Consider the following 18,020-nt stretch of genomic DNA (forward strand, 5'->3'; position numbering starts at 1 on the left):
TACAACAAATTTCATTGGATTAAGTTATAATGACGTCATATACGAAATACTATCCACATCTTGATAGTTTCTTGTCTCTTCCTTCTCTTTGGGTGTGGATCCAGCCACTTCCTAGAAATAAACGTCGATGACAATAAGTTTTAGGAGACTACTTTTTAAAAAATCATAACCACTTCACATCTCTTTGTTTCCTGAGCACGTAAGGCAAGTCATCACTGTAAAGTGTTGCCAACACGTTAAAGAACAGCACCATTATACAAGTTTGCGTCAACGTATTGTGTAGCGAGCCTTATTCCACTTCAGATGGGACTGACTAGGGAATTTAAACAAATGGAATGGGAGTGAGGGAAGACACACGCTCACATTGTTTCTTTTTTTAAAAGTACCCGTTAAAATTTTATTTTCCCTCTTGTACAAAAGTCTGAATTCAACACGGGTGGAGGTCCCTTTCCACCTAGAGGGCCGGGCTATAGCCCCCAAAACTCCACTTAATCCGGCCCTGCAAATTTCCGTTGGAAAACCGCAAAGAGTGTTGAAATTATTTACATTTTTCAATAAACCAAATCTTCATAACTCAGTGTTTGAGTCAGTGTCTGATACGTTCGTTAATTAATGAGTGCAACTTTTATATTCTAAACACCGTGTGTGTGGGTTTTCTCGGGGTTCTCCCGTTTCCTCCCACTTTCTTCAATCCACCATTTCATTCATTACTCATCATCACCGTCTCCTTTAGCCTAACCGGCATAACCGTGGGACGTAAAACTCAAAGATTTCATTTCATTTTTTTAATATTCTATATATTTTTTTTGTTTCAACTATAACACATCATAGCAATAATTCTCTGGCAAGCACTTTTCTCCATGTAGTAATATTGTGGTTACTAGATGGTAGCATAATACTATTTGTATTTTCCGCGAGATACATCCGAGTAAAGGAAAGTTTACAAAATTCGTTTAACAAGAACTACAGAAAAATATTTTTATTTCTGCCAGAGGAAATGTATATTAAATATATTAAAACTGTTTAAGTAATTTTGTCCCTTACTACATATTTGAAAATAATACTAGAGAAGAACGATAATTTCTTTCTATATTTAATTATTCGTATTCTCCTTTTGTTAATTAATTAAGAGAAGAATTTTATATAATACTCATTGAGCGATGTTTGTGTAATGGTTAGCATAGTTGCCTTTCAAGGAGTTGATCCGGGTTCGATTCCCGGCCATCGCATTTCAATTCCAATTTTACATTCTACATATCTGTAAATAATACTGGAGAAGAACGATAAATTCTTTCTATATTTAATTATTCGTATTCTGTTTTTGTTAATTAATTAAGAGAAGAATTTTATATAATATTCATTGAGCGATGGTGGTGTAATGGTTAGCATAGTTGTCTTCCAAGCAGTTGATCCGGGTTCGATTCCCGGCCATCGCATTTCAATTCCAATTTTACATGCTACATATCTGTAAATAATACTGGAGAAGAACGATAAATTCTTTCTATATTTAATTATTCGTATTCTGTTTTTGTTAATTAATTAGGAGAAGAATTTAATTTAATATTAATTAAGCGATGCTGAAGTAATGGTTAGCATAGTTGCCTTCCAAGCAGTTGATCCGGGTTCGATTCCCGGCCATCGCATTTCAATTTCAATTTTACATTCTACATATCTGTAAATAATACTGGAGAAGAACGATAAATTCTTTCTATATTTAATTATTCGTATTCTGTTTTTGTTAATTAATTAAGAGAAGAATTTTATTTAATATTAATTAAGCGATGCTGAAGTAATGGTTAGCATAGTTGCCTTCCAAGCAGTTGATCCGGGTTCGATTCCCGGCCATCGCATTTCAATTTCAATTTTACATTCTACATATCTGTAAATAATACTGGAGAAGAACGATAAATTCTTTCTATATTTAATTATTCGTATTCTGTTTTTGTTAATTAATTAAGAGAAGAATTTTATTTAATATTAATTAAGCGATGCTGAAGTAATGGTTAGCATAGTTGCCTTCCAAGCAGTTGATCCGGGTTCGATTCCCGGCCATCGCATTTCAATTCCAATTTTACATTCTACATATCTGTAAATAATACTGGAGAAGAACGATAAATTCTTTCTATATTTAATTATTCGTATTCTGTTTTTGTTAATTAATTAAGAGAAGAATTTTATTTAATATTAATTAAGCGATGCTGAAGTAATGGTTAGCATAGTTGCCTTCCAAGCAGTTGATCCGGGTTCGATTCCCGGCCATCGCATTTCAATTTCAATTTTACATTCTACATATCTGTAAATAATACTGGAGAAGAACGATAAATTCTTTCTATATTTAATTATTCGTATTCTGTTTTTGTTAATTAATTAGGAGAAGAATTTTATTTAATATTAATTAAGCGATGCTGAAGTAATGGTTAGCATAGTTGCCTTCCAAGCAGTTGATCCGGGTTCGATTCCCGGCCATCGCATTTCAATTTCAATTTTACATTCTACATATCTGTAAATAATACTGGAGAAGAACGATAAATTCTTTCTATATTTAATTATTCGTATTCTGTTTTTGTTAATTAATTAAGAGAAGAATTTTATTTAATATTAGTTAAGCGATGGTGAAGTAATGGTTAGCATAGTTGCCTTCCAAGCAGTTGATCCGGGTTCGATTCCCGGCCATCGCATTTCAATTTCAATTTTACATTCTACATATCTGTAAATAATACTGGAGAAGAACGATAAATTCTTTCTATATTTAATTATTCGTATTCTGTTTTTGTTAATTAATTATGAGAAGAATTTTATTTAATATTAATTAAGCGATGCTGAAGTAATGGTTAGCATAGTTGCCTTCCAAGCAGTTGATCCGGGTTCGATTCCCGGACATCGCATTTCAATTCCAATTTTACATCCTACATATCTGTAAATAATACTGGAGAAGAACGATAAATTCTTTCTATATTTAATTAATCGTATCCTGTTTTTGTTAATTAATTAAGAGAAGAATTTTATTTAATATTAATTAAGCGATGCTGAAGTAATGGTTAGCATAGTTGCCTTCCAAGCAGTTGATCCGGGTTCGATTCCCGGCCATCGCATTTCAATTTCAATTTTACATTCTACATATCTGTAAATAATACTGGAGAAGAACGATAAATTCTTTCTATATTTAATTATTCGTATTCTGTTTTTGTTAATTAATTATGAGAAGAATTTTATTTAATATTAATTAAGCGATGCTGAAGTAATGGTTAGCATAGTTGCCTTCCAAGCAGTTGATCCGGGTTCGATTCCCGGACATCGCATTTCAATTCCAATTTTACATCCTACATATCTGTAAATAATACTGGAGAAGAACGATAAATTCTTTCTATATTTAATTAATCGTATCCTGTTTTTGTTAATTAATTAAGAGAAGAATTTTATTTAATATTAATTAAGCGATGCTGAAGTAATGGTTAGCATAGTTGCCTTCCAAGCAGTTGATCCGGGTTCGATTCCCGGCCATCGCATTTCAATTTCAATTTTACATTCTACATATCTGTAAATAATACTGGAGAAGAACGATAAATTCTTTCTATATTTAATTATTCGTATTCTGTTTTTGTTAATTAATTATGAGAAGAATTTTATTTAATATTAATTAAGCGATGCTGAAGTAATGGTTAGCATAGTTGCCTTCCAAGCAGTTGATCCGGGTTCGATTCCCGGACATCGCATTTCAATTCCAATTTTACATCCTACATATCTGTAAATAATACTGGAGAAGAACGATAAATTCTTTCTATATTTAATTAATCGTATCCTGTTTTTGTTAATTAATTAAGAGAAGAATTTTATTTAATATTAATTAAGCGATGCTGAAGTAATGGTTAGCATAGTTGCCTTCCAAGCAGTTGATCCGGGTTCGATTCCCGGCCATCGCATTTCAATTTCAATTTTACATTCTACATATCTGTAAATAATACTGGAGAAGAACGATAAATTCTTTCTATATTTAATTATTCGTATTCTGTTTTTGTTAATTAATTATGAGAAGAATTTTATTTAATATTAATTAAGCGATGCTGAAGTAATGGTTAGCATAGTTGCCTTCCAAGCAGTTGATCCGGGTTCGATTCCCGGACATCGCATTTCAATTCCAATTTTACATCCTACATATCTGTAAATAATACTGGGGAAGAACGATAAATTCTTTCTATATTTAATTAATCGTATCCTGTTTTTGTTAATTAATTAAGAGAAGAATTTTATTTAATATTAATTAAGCGATGCTGAAGTAATGGTTAGCATAGTTGCCTTCCAAGCAGTTGATCCGGGTTCGATTCCCGGCCATCGCATTTCAATTTCAATTTTACATTCTACATATCTGTAAATAATACTGGAGAAGAACGATAAATTCTTTCTATATTTAATTATTCGTATTCTGTTTTTGTTAATTAATTATGAGAAGAATTTTATTTAATATTAATTAAGCGATGCTGAAGTAATGGTTAGCATAGTTGCCTTCCAAGCAGTTGATCCGGGTTCGATTCCCGGACATCGCATTTCAATTCCAATTTTACATCCTACATATCTGTAAATAATACTGGAGAAGAACGATAAATTCTTTCTATATTTAATTAATCGTATCCTGTTTTTGTTAATTAATTAAGAGAAGAATTTTATTTAATATTAATTAAGCGATGCTGAAGTAATGGTTAGCATAGTTGCCTTCCAAGCAGTTGATCCGGGTTCGATTCCCGGCCATCGCATTTCAATTTCAATTTTACATTCTACATATCTGTAAATAATACTGGAGAAGAACGATAAATTCTTTCTATATTTAATTATTCGTATTCTGTTTTTGTTAATTAATTATGAGAAGAATTTTATTTAATATTAATTAAGCGATGCTGAAGTAATGGTTAGCATAGTTGCCTTCCAAGCAGTTGATCCGGGTTCGATTCCCGGCCATCGCATTTCAATTTCAATTTTACATTCTACATATCTGTAAATAATACTGGAGAAGAACGATAAATTCTTTCTATATTTAATTATTCGTATTCTGTTTTTGTTAATTAATTATGAGAAGAATTTTATTTAATATTAATTAAGCGATGCTGAAGTAATGGTTAGCATAGTTGCCTTCCAAGCACTTGATCCTGGTTCGATTCCCGGCCATCGCATTTCAATTTCAATTTTACATTCTACATATCTGTAAATAATACTGGAGAAGAACGATAAATTCTTTCTATATTTAATTAATCGTATCCTGTTTTTGTTAATTAATTAAGAGAAGAATTTTATTTAATATTAATTAAGCGATGCTGAAGTAATGGTTAGCATAGTTGCCTTCCAAGCAGTTGATCCGGGTTCGATTCCCGGCCATCGCATTTCAATTTCAATTTTACATTCTACATATCTGTAAATAATACTGGAGAAGAACGATAAATTCTTTCTATATTTAATTATTCGTATTCTGTTTTTGTTAATTAATTATGAGAAGAATTTTATTTAATATTAATTAAGCGATGCTGAAGTAATGGTTAGCATAGTTGCCTTCCAAGCAGTTGATCCGGGTTCGATTCCCGGACATCGCATTTCAATTCCAATTTTACATCCTACATATCTGTAAATAATACTGGAGAAGAACGATAAATTCTTTCTATATTTAATTAATCGTATCCTGTTTTTGTTAATTAATTAAGAGAAGAATTTTATTTAATATTAATTAAGCGATGCTGAAGTAATGGTTAGCATAGTTGCCTTCCAAGCAGTTGATCCTGGTTCGATTCCCGGCCATCGCATTTCAATTTCAATTTTACATTCTACATATCTGTAAATAATACTGGAGAAGAACGATAAATTCTTTCTATATTTAATTATTCGTATTCTGTTTTTGTTAATTAATTAGGAGAAGAATTTTATTTAATATTAATTAAGCGATGCTGAAGTAATGGTTAGCATAGTTGCCTTCCAAGCAGTTGATCCGGGTTCGATTCCCGGACATCGCATTTCAATTCCAATTTTACATCCTACATATCTGTAAATAATACTGGAGAAGAACGATAAATTCTTTCTATATTTAATTAATCGTATCCTGTTTTTGTTAATTAATTAGGAGAAGAATTTTATTTAATATTAATTAAGCGATGCTGAAGTAATGGTTAGCATAGTTGCCTTCCAAGCAGTTGATCCGGGTTCGATTCCCGGCCATCGCATTTCAATTTCAATTTTACATTCTACATATCTGTAAATAATACTGGAGAAGAACGATAAATTCTTTCTGTATTTAATTATTCGTATTCTGTTTTTGTTAATTAATTAAGAGAAGAATTTAATTTAATATTAGTTAAGCGATGGTGAAGTAATGGTTAGCATAGTTGGCTTCCAAGCAGTTGATCCTGGTTCGATTCCCGGCCATCGCATTTCAATTCCAATTTTACATTCTACATATCTGTAAATAATACTGGAGAAGAACGATAAATTCTTTCTATATTTAATTATTCGTATTCTGTTTTTGTTAATTAATTAAGAGAAGAATTTAATTTAATATTAGTTAAGCGATGGTGAAGTAATGGTTAGCATAGTTGCCTTCCAAGCAGTTGATCCTGGTTCGATTCCCGGCCATCGCATTTCAATTCCAATTTTACATTCTACATATCTGTAAATAATACTGGAGAAGAACGATAAATTCTTTCTATATTTAATTATTCGTATTCTGTTTTTGTTAATTAATTAAGAGAAGAATTTTATTTAATATTAGTTAAGCGATGGTGATGTAATGGTTAGCATAGTTGCCTTCCAAGCAGTTGATCCGGGTTCGATTCCCGGCCATCGCATTTCAATTTCAATTTTACATTCTACATATCTGTAAATAATACTGGAGAAGAACGATAAATTCTTTCTATATTTAATTATTCGTATTCAGTTTTTGTTAATTAATTAGGAGAAGAATTTAATTTAATATTAGTTAAGCGATGGTGAAGTAATGGTTAGCATAGTTGCCTTCCAAGCAGTTGATCCTGGTTCGATTCCCGGCCATCGCATTTCAATTCCAATTTTACATTCTACATATCTGTAAATAATACTGGAGAAGAACGATAAATTCTTTCTATATTTAATTATTCGTATTCTGTTTTTGTTAATTAATTAAGAGAAGAATTTAATTTAATATTAGTTAAGCGATGGTGAAGTAATGGTTAGCATAGTTGCCTTCCAAGCAGTTGATCCTGGTTCGATTCCCGGCCATCGCATTTCAATTCCAATTTTACATTCTACATATCTGTAAATAATACTGGAGAAGAACGATAAATTCTTTCTATATTTAATTATTCGTATTCTGTTTTTGTTAATTAATTAAGAGAAGAATTTTATTTAATATTAGTTAAGCGATGGTGAAGTAATGGTTAGCATAGTTGCCTTCCAAGCAGTTGATCCGGGTTCGATTCCCGGCCATCGCATTTCAATTTCAATTTTACATTCTACATATCTGTAAATAATACTGGAGAACAACGATAAATTCTTTCTATATTTAATTATTCGTATTCTGTTTTTGTTAATTAATTAGGAGAAGAATTTAATTTAATATTAGTTAAGCGATGGTGAAGTAATGGTTAGCATAGTTGCCTTCCAAGCAGTTGATCCTGGTTCGATTCCCGGCCATCGCATTTCAATTCCAATTTTACATTCTACATATCTGTAAATAATACTGGAGAAGAACGATAAATTCTTTCTATATTTAATTATTCGTATTCTGTTTTTGTTAATTAATTAAGAGAAGAATTTAATTTAATATTAGTTAAGCGATGGTGAAGTAATGGTTAGCATAGTTGCCTTCCAAGCAGTTGATCCGGGTTCGATTCCCGGCCATCGCATTTCAATTCCAATTTTACATTCTACATATCTGTAAATAATACTGGAGAAGAACGATAAATTCTTTCTATATTTAATTATTCGTATTCTGTTTTTGTTAATTAATTAGGAGAAGAATTTAATTTAATATTAGTTAAGCGATGGTGAAGTAATGGTTAGCATAGTTGCCTTCCAAGCAGTTGATCCTGGTTCGATTCCCGGCCATCGCATTTCAATTCCAATTTTACATTCTACATATCTGTAAATAATACTGGAGAAGAACGATAAATTCTTTCTATATTTAATTATTCGTATTGTGTTTTTGTTAATTAATTAAGAGAAGAATTTTATGTAATATTCATTGAGCGATGGTGGTGTAATGATTAGCATAGTTGCCTTCCAAGCAGTTGATCCTGGTTCGATTCCCGGCCATCGCATTTCAATTCCAATTTTACATTCTACATATCTGTAAATAATACTGGAGAAGAACGATAAATTCTTTCTATATTTAATTATTCGTATTCTGTTTTTGTTAATTAATTAAGAGAAGAATTTAATTTAATATTAGTTAAGCGATGGTGAAGTAATGGTTAGCATAGTTGCCTTCCAAGCAGTTGATCCTGGTTCGATTCCCGGCCATCGCATTTCAATTCCAATTTTACATTCTACATATCTGTAAATAATACTGGAGAAGAACGATAAATTCTTTCTATATTTAATTATTCGTATTGTGTTTTTGTTAATTAATTAAGAGAAGAATTTTATGTAATATTCATTGAGCGAAGGTGGTGTAATGATTAGCATAGTTGCCTTCCAAGCAGTTGATCCGGGTTCGATTCCCGGCCATCGCATTTCAATTCCAATTTTACATTCTACATATCTGTAAATAATACTGGAGAAGAACGATAAATTCTTTCTATATTTAATTATTCGTATTCTAGAGAAGAATTTAATTTAATATTAGTTAAGCGATGGTGAAGTAATGGTTAGCATAGTTGCCTTCCAAGCAGTTGATCCTGGTTCGATTCCCGGCCATCGCATTTCAATTCCAATTTTACATTCTACATATCTGTAAATAATACTGGAGAAGAACGATAAATTCTTTCTATATTTAATTATTCGTATTCTGTTTTTGTTAATTAATTAAGAGAAGAATTTAATTTAATATTAGTTAAGCGATGGTGAAGTAATGGTTAGCATAGTTGCCTTCCAAGCAGTTGATCCTGGTTCGATTCCCGGCCATCGCATTTCAATTCCAATTTTACATTCTACATATCTGTAAATAATACTGGAGAAGAACGATAAATTCTTTCTATATTTAATTATTCGTATTGTGTTTTTGTTAATTAATTAAGAGAAGAATTTTATGTAATATTCATTGAGCGAAGGTGGTGTAATGATTAGCATAGTTGCCTTCCAAGCAGTTGATCCGGGTTCGATTCCCGGCCATCGCATTTCAATTCCAATTTTACATTCTACATATCTGTAAATAATACTGGAGAAGAACGATAAATTCTTTCTATATTTAATTATTCGTATTCTGTTTTTGTTAATTAATTAAGAGAAGAATTTAATTTAATATTAGTTAAGCGATGGTGAAGTAATGGTTAGCATAGTTGCCTTCCAAGCACTTGATCCTGGTTCGATTCCCGGCCATCGCATTTCAATTCCAATTTTACATTCTACATATCTGTAAATAATACTGGAGAAGAACGATAAATTCTTTCTATATTTAATTATTCGTATTGTGTTTTTGTTAATTAATTAAGAGAAGAATTTTATGTAATATTCATTGAGCGAAGGTGGTGTAATGATTAGCATAGTTGCCTTCCAAGCAGTTGATCCGGGTTCGATTCCCGGCCATCGCATTTCAATTCCAATTTTACATTCTACATATCTGTAAATAATACTGGAGAAGAACGATAAATTCTTTCTATATTTAATTATTCGTATTGTGTTTTTGTTAATTAATTAAGAGAAGAATTTTATGTAATATTCATTGAGCGAAGGTGGTGTAATGATTAGCATAGTTGCCTTCCAAGCAGTTGATCCGGGTTCGATTCCCGGCCATCGCATTTCAATTCCAATTTTACATTCTACATATCTGTAAATAATACTGGAGAAGAACGATGAATTCTTTCTATATTTAATTATTCGTATTCTGTTTTTGTTAATTAATTAAGAGAAGAATTTAATTTAATATTAGTTAAGCGATGGTGAAGTAATGGTTAGCATAGTTGCCTTCCAAGCAGTTGATCCTGGTTCGATTCCCGGCCATCGCATTTCAATTCCAATTTTACATTCTACATATCTGTAAATAATACTGGAGAAGAACGATAAATTCTTTCTATATTTAATTATTCGTATTCTGTTTTTGTTAATTAATTAAGAGAAGAATTTTATTTAATATTAATTAAGCGATGCTGAAGTAATGGTTAGCATAGTTGCCTTCCAAGCAGTTGATCCGGGTTCGATTCCCGGACATCGCATTTCAATTCCAATTTTACATCCTACATATCTGTAAATAATACTGGAGAAGAACGATAAATTCTTTCTATATTTAATTATTCGTATTCTGTTTTTGTTAATTAATTAAGAGAAAATTTTATGTAATATTCATTGAGCGAAGGTGGTGTAATGATTAGCATAGTTGCCTTCCAAGCAGTTGATCCGGGTTCGATTCCCGGCCATCGCATTTCAATTCCAATTTTACATTCTACATATCGGTAAATAATACTGGAGAAGAACGATAAATTCTTTCTATATTTAATTATTCGTATTGTGTTTTTGTTAATTAATTAAGAGAAGAATTTTATGTAATATTCATTGAGCGAAGATGGTGTAATGATTAGCATAGTTGCCTTCCAAGCAGTTGATCCGGGTTCGATTCCCGGCCATCGCATTTCAATTCCAATTGTACATTCTACCTATCTGTAAATAATACTGGAGAAGAACGATAAATTCTTTCTATATTTAATTATTAGTATTGTGTTTTTGTTAATTAATTAAGAGAAGAATTTTATGTAATATTCATTGAGCGAAGGTGGTGTAATGATTAGCATAGTTGCCTTCCAAGCAGTTGATCCGGGTTCGATTCCCGGCCATCGCATTTCAATTCCAATTTTACATTCTACATATCGGTAAATAATACTGGAGAAGAACGATAAATTCTTTCTATATTTAATTATTCGTATTGTGTTTTTGTTAATTAATTAAGAGAAGAATTTTATGTAATATTCATTGAGCGAAGGTGGTGTAATGATTAGCATAGTTGCCTTCCAAGCAGTTGATCCGGGTTCGATTCCCGGCCATCGCATTTCAATTCCAATTGTACATTCTACATATCTGTAAATAATACTGGAGAAGAACGATAAATTCTTTCTATATTTAATTATTAGTATTGTGTTTTTGTTAATTAATTAAGAGAAGAATTTTATGTAATATTCATTGAGCGAAGGTGGTGTAATGATTAGCATAGTTGCCTTCCAAGCAGTTGATCCGGGTTCGATTCCCGGCCATCGCATTTCAATTCCAATTTTACATTCTACATATCGGTAAATAATACTGGAGAAGAACGATAAATTCTTTCTATATTTAATTATTAGTATTGTGTTTTTGTTAATTAATTAAGTGAAGAATTTTATGTAATATTCATTGAGCGAAGGTGGTGTAATGATTAGCATAGTTGCCTTCCAAGCAGTTGATCCGGGTTCGATTCCCGGCCATCGCATTTCAATTCCAATTTTACATTCTACATATCGGTAAATAATACTGGAGAAGAACGATAAATTCTTTCTATATTTAATTATTAGTATTGTGTTTTTGTTAATTAATTAAGAGAAGAATTTTATGTAATATTCATTGAGCGAAGGTGGTGTAATGATTAGCATAGTTGCCTTCCAAGCAGTTGATCCGGGTTCGATTCCCGGCCATCGCATTTCAATTCCAATTGTACATTCTACATATCTGTAAATAATACTGGAGAAGAACGATAAATTCTTTCTATATTTAATTATTAGTATTGTGTTTTTGTTAATTAATTAAGAGAAGAATTTTATGTAATATTCATTGAGCGAAGGTGGTGTAATGATTAGCATAGTTGCCTTCCAAGCAGTTGATCCGGGTTCGATTCCCGGCCATCGCATTTCAATTCCAATTTTACATTCTACATATCGGTAAATAATACTGGAGAAGAACGATAAATTCTTTCTATATTTAATTATTAGTATTGTGTTTTTGTTAATTAATTAAGAGAAGAATTTTATGTAATATTCATTGAGCGAAGGTGGTGTAATGATTAGCATAGTTGCCTTCCAAGCAGTTGATCCGGGTTCGATTCCCGGCCATCGCATTTCAATTCCAATTTTACATTCTACATATCTGTAAATAATACTGGAGAAAAACGATAAATTCTTTCTATATTTAATTATTCGTATTGTGTTTTTGTTAATTAATTAAGAGAAGAATTTTATGTAATATTCATTGATCGAAGGTATACTGTGTTTGGTTGTTGAAGTGTGTAGACGTGTCTTCGCTCTGTGCTAGAAGCCTTGACGTGTTTACCTTCAGCGTTGCTTTCCTTAGCAATCAAGTTTGCTGTCTTTTATTTCTTTTCTTGTTGTGTTTGTCTTCGTGACTGATTTAGTTGAATACATCATGTCGTTAAAAAGGGTAAATACCTTAAAATATGATTTTGGTGGTGTTTCGGAGCGACCAAGTAGCTTGACCTTGCATCAGTGGCTCAGTGATAATTTCCGATTTTCTGTTGATGATGTATTAAGCATAGAGATGGACGTTTATCGTAAATTTTTGTTTGTGAAACTCCGTACGGAAGATTTATGTGAAAATGTTTTGCGTACTTCTGATGGAACTGTGTATTATACTGATACAAATGGAAAACACACAATCCCAGTTTCGTGGGCTGATGTTCAAATTGTGACTGTTAAGTTGTTATGTACTCCAATGGAACTTGCAGATTCAGACATTCGAAAAGTACTTAGTGACTATGGTGTCATATCTAACATCTCTGATGAAATGTATTCTGTCGAACATGTGTACCCAATACGAACGGGACGTAAGCTAATACGTATGGAAGTTAAAAAACCTATTCCATCTTTTGTAGTTATTCAAGGGCAAAAGTTTTGTGTAACCTACCCTAATCAGATACGGACCTGTCTCAGGTGTAATGGTGCACATATGTATTCACATTGTCCTCTTCGCGTACCCAGTGATCCTAAGAGTTATGCTGGAAAAGTGGCTCCTACAATTAAAAATAGTGATCCTTCAGCTACTCTTATGCCTAAATTTGATAGCATTCCAGTTCCATCTCGCAACAGGAAGAAGGCATCAAATATAATTCCTTGCCCACCTGACCCCAGTATGCCTACCTTTGACGAAAATAATTTTCCAGTACTATCAAGATCCGTGTGTGAGACAAACAATACGAATTCTCTTTCGTCAGGAGTTCAAATAAATACATCTAATGGTATTCTTACTGAGGAGCCAGTTAAATGTGATCATGATCCTCAGCTACCGTTAACTACCGTACCACAGGTACACATTTCAACGGAAGTCCCTCCATCTCATTCTGCACATGACATGGCGACTATACCTAGTGAGCAAGAAGTTTCTTCTGATAAGTTGTATTCTACAGAAAGTGATGGTAAGGTTTGCAGTTTCCCTGGTTCCCAAGAGCGAAATGACTTGCCTGATAACAATGCAACTGATTACACCATGTCTACTCAGTCTAGTGACATACAGGTTGATTCTCCTATCACAGACTTAAGTGTAATTACCGAAGAAACCCGTACTCGTCGCAAACGTACAAAAAGGAACGAATTGAGTCAAAAGTTGTTCAAAAAGTCTGAAACTGACGCAAATATTTCTAGCATGTCTAAAGGAGGTGCTGCTATGCTGTAATTCTTTCTCTTGTAAGTTGTTTTTTTATTGGGTTAAGTTTTCACTGGGTTCAGCTATGTTAGTTTCTTTTTTATTAATTAGGTCAAGTTTACTCTATGTTATTTATATGTTCTAAATTTTGTTTAATTACTTCCTATGTTAGTTGCTATGCTATTTTTGCTATTTTATTTCAAGAACTTTATTTTTTATTGGTCTTTGTGTGTATTTGCCAATGTGATGTTGCTTAAACTAGCTACAATTAATATTAACAATTTACAAAGCCCCGTCAAGAAATTTGCACTCTGTGATTTTCTACGAAGTGAAGGAATTGATGTTGCTTTTTTCCAAGAAGTTGGTGTACCGGACCTGAATCTAAATCCATCATACATAGTTGAAAATAATTTTAACAATAGTGGTACAGGTACAGCAATTGCTTTCAGATCTTCCACTCGTTTCTCTTCTCCTGTGTGTCACCCGTCTGGTCGCATACTCAGTGGTAAACTAGGAAATATCAATCTTGTCAACCTTTATGCTCCGAGTGGCTCACATGCTCGAACCGATCGAAATTCCTTCTTTTCCCAGGATGTAGCTCTTACACTAGGACCTAATGTTGATAGATTAATTATGGCAGGGGATTATAATTGCGTTTTACGGCCTGAAGATCAAACCCCAGGCTTTAATTTCAGTCATGCCCTCCAGGAATTAGTGACTGGACTTCATTTACAAGATACATGGATATGTCTGAGGCCACAGGCTCGTGATTATACGTACTTATCCTATCAAAGTGCATCACGCCTTGACCGTATATATGTCTCCCCACCAATGGTGCCGTGTATTAAACAAGTTGAAATTGTGCATACTTCCTTTTCTGATCACTCTGCTTATGTTGTAACTTTTTCATTAAATAATCTAACTGTTGAACGAGGTAGAGGTTACTGGCAATTAAATATATCGTTATTGGAAGACGAACACTTTTGTGCTGAATTTCAATCAAAATGGCAATACTGGCTTAGGCAGAGGAAATATTTTCCCACTGTTACAGAGTGGTGGCATACTTACTTCAAACCACGATTTGCGAGTTTCTGCCGTTGGTACTCCTCCGAAAAGTCTCGCGATCTTCACAAATTGCTTTACTTTTATAACAGATGCTTACGAGAAGCTCGATGTGCTGCTGTTTCTGATTTGTCCATGTTACCTCAGGTTAAACGTTATCAAGCATTGCTTTTAAATTTGAATCGCCGACGTGTAGGTGGACTCAAGATTAGAAGCAAGGTTCCACTAGTAGATCCTGATGAAGAACCATCATTATATCATGTACTTCGTGAAATGAAACGATGCCAAGGCAAATGGATCCATCACATTCGTGATGAGGAAGGACAACTTCATGAAGATCTTGCCTCCATTAAAAGTGCATTTTTGTTGTATTACAAGAACCTTTATGGTCTTTCTGAAGTTAATACAATGCCTGAGGAATCTTTCACACCACCGTCTTGTGTTCTTGATGATACAGCACGACAATTTCTAGTGCGCCCATTTACTATTGAAGATGTACAACAAGCAGTCATGGCAGCTCCTAAAGGAAAATCTCCAGGACTAGATGGAATACCTGCAGAATGGTATATTAAATTTTTTCCCCTCGTTGGTGAGTTACTAACTTCTCTAGTTAACGAATATTTCAGCGACAATACACAGAAACTGTATCGTACTCCTGGTGTTACAGTGTTTATACCCAAACAAGCACATCCTACAAATGTTACTCACTATCGACCCATAACTCTTCTCAATTGCGATTACAAATTACTTGCTCGTTGTTTGAACAATAGACTCCTTCCATTTATTGAAATTCTTGCAGGACCATTTCAGTATGCCCGAGGAGGTGATAAGAAAATTTACCACGTGCTACAAACTCTGCGTGATGTTATTGCGAATTACCAGTCTCACAATACTAGTCATGCCTTGCTTGCCTTAGATTTCAACCAGGCATTTGATCGTGTAAATCACAATTATTTGTGGTATTTGTTGCACCAGATGGGAGTAGACGACTTATTTATCCGTTGGATTCGAGTTTTGTATGATGCTGCACAGTCAAAACTAAAAGTCAACGGGTTTCTGACCACTCCTATTGCCATAAAACGTAGTGTCAGACAAGGCTGTCCATTAAGTATGAGTCTATTCATAATTTCTATATGTCCTTTACTATACAGCATCAATCAACGTATCCAGGGTCTTCATATCTGCACTGTTTCTGTCAAAGTGTGTAGTTTTGCTGATGACGTAACTGTATTTCTTCGGGACCCACAGGATTTAGAACTAGTTGAAGATTGTGTTCAAAAGTACTGTGATCATTCAGGCGCACTTCTTAATCGAGCGAAAACTAAACTCATGCCCTTAGGGAATGGTTCTACAAATTCATATGACCATTTCCCGAAAGTGGTGCCAGTTCTCAAAGTATTGGGCATTTATTTTTCCTGCAACTTGCATGAGAGCATTTCTAAAAATTTTGAAGATGTTTTCTTGAGGGTCAGATCTGTTTTACATCAGCACCAATATCGTCAACTTTCGTTGATATCTCGTGTGTATTTTGTGAACACTTATGCCTTTTCTAAGCTGTGATACATATGTCAAATTTTGCCTATGCCTAAACTTTATATTCACAAATTAACAAGCATCGGTAACTGGTTTTTGTGGGCAGGTATGATTTTTCGAGTGCGCTATCCAGCTACCTGTTTGCCCTATCATGCAGGAGGACTGAACTTGATACATGTTGAAAGTAAAATAAAAGTTTTATTCTACTACAGAGGATTCCAAAATATACAAGGAATTGGAGACCAACTCAGCAGTACATTACTTTCATCTCTAGTTGATACCAATGATGGAACATTACCTGTGTGTTTGCCTCTCATTCCTCCCGACTTTTGGTATTTTACGGACGTTATATGTACTTACTTTTACTTGTCTGCCAGTGGCACCCAACATATTCCTAAAAGTGTCAAACTTCTGTATACGTTGCTATTACAACAACAAAACAGCCACTGTCATCGCATAACTTTCACCTTACCTAATACGAATTGGACACAGATATGGAGGAACATTTCCTTCAATTTTCTATCAACCTCAGCTCGTTCGTTATGGTACAGGGTTGTTAACAACATCATAGACACTAAGGGAAAACGACATCATCTACAGATTACAGACGACAATCGATGTGATCTCTGCGGAAAAGTGGATACGTTGGAACATCGTCTCACGCTTTGCAACAGATCAAAACCAGTTTGGAAAATGTATTGTGAAATGATTCAATATCTGTGTAAAATCAGCTCTGACTGTATCACTGTTGAAATACTTACGTTACCTGCTTTTAAACACTTTCCACAACAGAAACATCATTCTGTCATTTGACTTAGTGCAAACACCATTGAATATATTCTGTCTCCTCGTTCTCCTCAAGCACATCACACGTACAAGTACTTCCTGTGACTAAAATATGGTAAATTTCCCCCACCAAGGAAGAAAACACTATTTGCCAATTACCTTCATTATCTCCTCTATGGTCACTCTGTGTAATTATAATGTAACGGTTTTCCTTATACACATTTTTCTGTGCAAGCAATTACAATTGTAAATTATGTAACTTTCTCACTGTTACTCGAAGATAATGTAAATAAAAAGTAATTTAAAAAAAATAATAATGGTTAGCATAGTTGCCTTCCAAGCAGTTGATCCGGGTTCGATTCCCGGCCATCGCATTTCAATTCCAATTTTACATGCTACATATCTGTAAATAATACTGGAGAGGAACGATAATTTCTTTCTATATTTAATTATTCGTATTCTCCTTTTGTTAATTAATTAAGTGAAGAATTTTATATAATATTTATTGAGCGATGGTGGTGTAATGGATAGCATAGTTGCCTTCCATGCAGTTGATCTGGGTTCGATTCCCGGAGATCGCATTTCAATTCCAATTTTACATGCTACATATCTGTAAATAATACTGTAGAAGAACGATAATTTCTTTCTATATACTATTTAATTTTTCGTATTCCCCTTTTGTTAATTAATTAAGAGAAGAATTTTATATAATATTCATTGAGCGATGGTGGTGTAATGGATAGCATAGTTGCCTTCCATGCAATTGATCTGGGTTCGATTCCCGGAGATCGCATTTCAATTCCAATTTTACATGCTACATATCTGTAAATAATACTGGAGGAGAACGATGATTTCTTTCTATATTTAATTATTCGTATCCTCCTTTTGTTAATTAATTAAGTGAAGAATTTTATATAATA

General features: G+C 33.2%; 5 non-coding genes across 5 annotated transcripts; all 5 read left to right on the forward strand.

Annotated features, from left to right (window-relative positions):
• The first annotated feature begins 1,364 nt into the window (after nucleotides 1-1,364).
• TRNAG-UCC (transfer RNA glycine (anticodon UCC)) lies at nucleotides 1,365-1,436 on the forward strand. The gene has a single exon. It is a non-coding gene; the product is annotated as a tRNA-Gly (tRNA).
• Nucleotides 1,437-2,606: 1,170 nt separating this feature from the next.
• On the forward strand, nucleotides 2,607-2,678 carry TRNAG-UCC (transfer RNA glycine (anticodon UCC)). Its single transcript has one exon. It is a non-coding gene; the product is annotated as a tRNA-Gly (tRNA).
• A 4,068-nt stretch (nucleotides 2,679-6,746) lies between these two features.
• TRNAG-UCC (transfer RNA glycine (anticodon UCC)) lies at nucleotides 6,747-6,818 on the forward strand. The gene has a single exon. It is a non-coding gene; the product is annotated as a tRNA-Gly (tRNA).
• Nucleotides 6,819-7,367: 549 nt separating this feature from the next.
• TRNAG-UCC (transfer RNA glycine (anticodon UCC)) lies at nucleotides 7,368-7,439 on the forward strand. The gene has a single exon. It is a non-coding gene; the product is annotated as a tRNA-Gly (tRNA).
• Nucleotides 7,440-7,781: 342 nt separating this feature from the next.
• Nucleotides 7,782-7,853, forward strand: TRNAG-UCC (transfer RNA glycine (anticodon UCC)). Its single transcript has one exon. It is a non-coding gene; the product is annotated as a tRNA-Gly (tRNA).
• The last annotated feature ends 10,167 nt before the right edge of the window (nucleotides 7,854-18,020 follow it).

Source organism: Thermobia domestica, chromosome 7 (assembly GCF_964235325.1).
Source record: "Thermobia domestica chromosome 7, izTheDome1.hap1.1, whole genome shotgun sequence".
NCBI lineage: Eukaryota > Metazoa > Arthropoda > Insecta > Zygentoma > Lepismatidae > Thermobia > Thermobia domestica.